Genomic DNA, 4,705 nt, shown 5'->3' with positions numbered 1-4,705 from the left:
TATACCTATTTAAAATATTTCTACCATATACAGCAACTCAAGAAATCAGTATCATAACAGGACACTACTGACCAATGTATGCCTGGGATGTTTTTAAAACTGAAGTTCTACAAAAAGGTGCACTCTTTTGTAGACCACAAGTCTAGATTTAGATCTGTGGTTGTCATAGCCTACTCGAGCTATTAATAAAGACTGGTTGGAGGTGGGGAAATTATAGCATAGGTTCTGTGGCTGGAAAAAAGCATCATGAAGTTAACAGGGAGGTCATAAATTAGGCCACCATAAAATTTCCCCATTTTTTTCTTTCTTAGGAGAATGTTCAGATTTTCTGAGGTTTAGCCAAGTTCTTTTAGAACTTAACTACAATACATAGATTTTACCTGTGTACAGGTGGCTCTGAGCTCTTACAGGTTAGGGACCATTGAGTGCTCTGTCCATGTGGATTGAACTGAATACACAAAGAAGAAAAGAGTAGGAATGAGGAATCTAGATTTGTAAGCTTTTCTTTTAATTCTGTTTCCTTATGGTTTTCCAGCTAGAGAGATGAGTAGGTAAAGTAAATAGAACCAGGACAGATGGAGGGGTTTCACACTTGCTTTTAGGGGTTTGTAAAAAAAAAATCCAGAACAAACCAGGAAAGAGAAATGATTTTTACTTTGGTTTGGCAGGAACATAGACAGTAAAACTATCATAAAAAAGAATTGACATCCAGTGGGGAAAATTTCTAATTGCTTAAAATATCTATTACCCATAAATTATACTTTGAATAGCTTATGGGTATTCTACTTAAATATTGCCTTTTTAAGCTTATATTCTAATTTCTTAATAATTTCTTAAGTATTTAAATAAAATTTCTATTTCTGTAAGGAATGTTTAATTGAATGGAAAAACATAATAGTTATAGGTAATTATGACTAGGGGAAACTTGCTGTTTAGACTATGGGCTCACAACAAAGACTTCATTATTCATTAGAGATAAATTATTTGTGAGGAAGTAACTTTCAATTGTGTGCACATTCAATCTGTAAACAGACAGTGAACATCATAGGGTATGAATATTTTTCCTTGCCAGATTACCAATAATTTTTGCCTGCTGCTTGCTGTAAGGAGAATACTCTCATTTAATCTTTGAAGTTTTTAAGAATCAGACCCTGGATTATGATGTATGTGGTTACCATTGGGCAAACACAACATCACATCTTCTACCCAGATGGAATTCAGCTCAATTCCAGGCCCTGCAAGGACAACTCTTGCGGTGCTGAAGAACCAGCCAGCATCCCAGAACACAGGGTTTCAGAAGCACTGGTGCAAAATGCACCTTCTCGGAGGAGTAAGCCCTCACTAAAACTGATCAGGCTCATTTAAACACAAAACAAAACAGAGAGGAAAAACCCCAAACAGTTAGGTATAAAACCTTACCTACTTTCCCATTACTTCAGTGGTAGCTGGGAATACTTTACAATAAAGTATGACTATTTGATAGGCTTTCAAGACAATTGAGAGAAAACTCAAGTTTATTACATTTGAAAGCCTAGACATTTCTAAAATGTGGATGTCTTCAAGTAACAATAAAAGCATTCATTTCTAATATGAAAGTTAATAAACTGAGAACCCTAGAGAGCACATTCTTATTTGATACTTTAGGGGTTTTGGAGTGGGAAGCAATGAAAACTGTGAAGGTGTCTCTTTGGAACCCTTCCTAACTATACTAACCAGGAAACCGGAAAGTGGCAGGTTCCATGGCATCTGTTAGACTGGAGATCACAAGCCCCAGACTTTTTCCACCTGGCACTGAGATGCTGGGGAACAATGGGCAGAGACTTCTCCAAGGACTGTCTGGTTTTAGGATGCTGTTTATCTTGGAGTAGATGAAGCATGTGTGTATGGGTCTGGCCCTAGCATCTCACGTTCCTGGGATGAAAAGCTTACAACTGCCTTCAACTCACCTTGATTGAGGCCATTCGTTGTCACTCAGTCCCTGCACTAGCTCATCCTCATGGGGCAGTTTATGTCTTAGACATATTGTACACAGTTTCTTTGGGGTACCAATTCTCTTACAGGCCATTATGTACACTTACTTCAGTTTTGTCTGTCCACAAAATGTGGTCATGGGCTTTTCCCATAGAGGTTGCTTTTCTTTTCTTGATGTAATTTTAGTCACTTACTTTCTCTCCACAGACCTTACTTTGCTGGGTTATTTTCTAGAGTCTCTGCCCTTCTTCAGGTTTTCCTTTTTTTTTTTTTTTTGTGGTACGGGGTATCGAACTCGGGACCTTGCGCTTGAGAGGCAGACGTCGGAACCACTGAGCTAAATCCCCGGCCCCTCTTCAGGTTTTCTTATGACCACCTGACACTCAAATCTTTGAAACTGGATTTCTCATTCCTAACCCTTCCTACATCCCATTAATTTTCTTGAAATGCTGCTGTTGAGTTTTTTGGCAGTTTCCTCTTTATGATCTTCACAAGATGCAGACTGGGAGAGATCATTAGTCCAGGAATAGGGGACCTGGAGTGTGTGTGGTCGTCCACATGTGAGAGTGGGCAGTCACTTCTCTCAGTCTGTGTTTATTACTGTATTAAGAGAGTATGCTCCCTCTGGTTGGAAATTCCATGATTCTAGGGTTTCTTTGTGCTTATAAAGAGGAGTCAAGGAAACTTGCAATGTGATTGTTGTACCAGAAAAAGTAAAAGGAACATATGAGCCGTTTACTTAGTAAAAACAAGGGGATGACAGGTTTATTTGATGACATGGCAATGAGAAAGACAGAATTTGGGACTCGGGGGTATATTGGCCTTTTTGAGGCAGCAGCAAGCTGATGGTTTATTAGATTGGATTAAAGCTGGTCTGGTTAAATAGCTTCAACTGCACTTTGTAAATGAAGTAAACATGAGCTCCTCTGCTTTTCCCTACTCAGAACTGGATTTGAAAGGTGTTTCTCAGACATCTAAAATTGAAGTTTCCCTTCTGTAAGAGTGGAAAATAATCACGACCTTTATTTGAAACAAAAACCATCGTGGAGGTGATGTGAACAAAAATAATCCATTATTTTGCATAGCTGACTTTTGTGGCATAAAACACTGCACACACTATAAACAAATGAAAAGCCCGAGTCGGTCCTGTTAGGACAAAGCTATGATCCATTGCAAACCAGGGATTGTACAACAAGTAACAATCTGGAATTATGGTTTATCAACAGTTTTATTTGCCTGAGACAACTTTATCCTAGAAAGCTAGAAGAGTGGAGCCCTGGATTGGAGGAGCACTGGGTGATTTTGTGAAAAAGTATTTTCAGTTTCATGGTCTAAGGTTTTGCACTCAGCAAAGTTGCTTTCGTAAACTCCTGCACACAATGTATCGGGTGTAACAGCTTTCAGAGATTTTATTAGCCCCTGGAGTTGGCCCTAAGGAAAATACACTCGAAAATGTAAGGCACAACCTGGAAAATGTTATTTTGATTCTTTAAAACAAAAAAAGAAAAGAAAAAAAATCTGCAATGCCCAGCTTACCTTAGCAGATTGTGTTCTCTTACTCCCCTACCTTTTTTATTTTTTGTTTGGAGGAAAGGGAATGGGGTGGGGAGCAATTTTGCCTCTTGTTCTTTCCTGAATAGTCATTTAAAAGTGCATATAAACTCACCCCTTTCAAGGCCCATTCTTTTTGTGCGTGATGGGGGAGAGAATGGAGGAGGAGGAGGCCTGCGTGCGCTCTGCAGCGCCATTCCACCTTTCTCCCCGAGTGGTGGTCCTCGTGGGCGTCCCCGGCCCCTCTCACCTCCCTTCCTAAGGAGACTCCCAGGTGTCCACTCGCGAGCCCGGCCCCGGGTCACCCACGCCCTCCCCCGCCGCGGAGACGAGCCGAGCCGATCGGTCCTCCCGAGGCGCGGCGGGAAGCCCGGGGCGTAGGTCGGAGGGCGCAGCGGCGAGGCGGGAAGCTGGGCCCCGGGCTGCGGAGCGCGCCCCGCGGCAGCCCCAGCGGCAGCTGCGGAGAGCGGAGCGCGGGCGGCGGGGAGCGGGCGGGACGCGCCCAGAGACACGCGGAGAAAGGGCAGCGCCGCCGCCTGCTGCCGTCCTCGGCGCGGTTAATCACGCGCTCCCCTCTCGCTGCTGATTTGCAAGAGCAGATTAATCAGAGAGCGCGGCTTGATGAAATTTGCTGTTATTGTGCCCATTTTTAGCAACATCTTTTATTATCTTCATTATTCATTTACAGGGGACCGGCATCAATTATGCAAATGAGTTCACAGACTTTGCAGATTACTTCATTTGCCGCTATTGTTTGTGGAAATTTAATTATTAAATATTATTAAGCTTGCGTTTTCTTCAATTTTCCAAGGCTTAGTTTCATTTGATTTTTTCCTCCAGCTGCTCTTCTTTCCTTTCAGTGCCAAAACAGCTCCTCATCAAAGCGACTCTGGCATGTGAAGACCAAATAAAATCTCCTCAATTTAATAATTTTGATGTTAGTCCCTTGTTCTCAGCTGCTTGCTCAAAGCAATGCAGAGAGGAACGCAGAGCACATTCAATTTAATGAGCAGAAATTGAATTCAAGTTTGTTCGGAATTGACTTCAATTAAGCAGAGTCTTAATGATAAATTAATCTCTTTTCTTTATTCCCTAGAATTTGTTTTTCAAAGTAGGAAATTGGACTACATTGAAAGACCAAATAAAGAATACCAATTTTAACTAGATCATGGAACTGATAGCA

This window comes from Heterocephalus glaber, unplaced genomic scaffold (genome assembly GCF_053883595.1).
Source record: "Heterocephalus glaber isolate CG9 unplaced genomic scaffold, H.glaber_assembly_v1.0 deba00001442, whole genome shotgun sequence".
Classification (NCBI taxonomy): Eukaryota; Metazoa; Chordata; class Mammalia; order Rodentia; family Bathyergidae; genus Heterocephalus; species Heterocephalus glaber.
Note: the sequence above shows the minus strand (reverse complement) of the source record.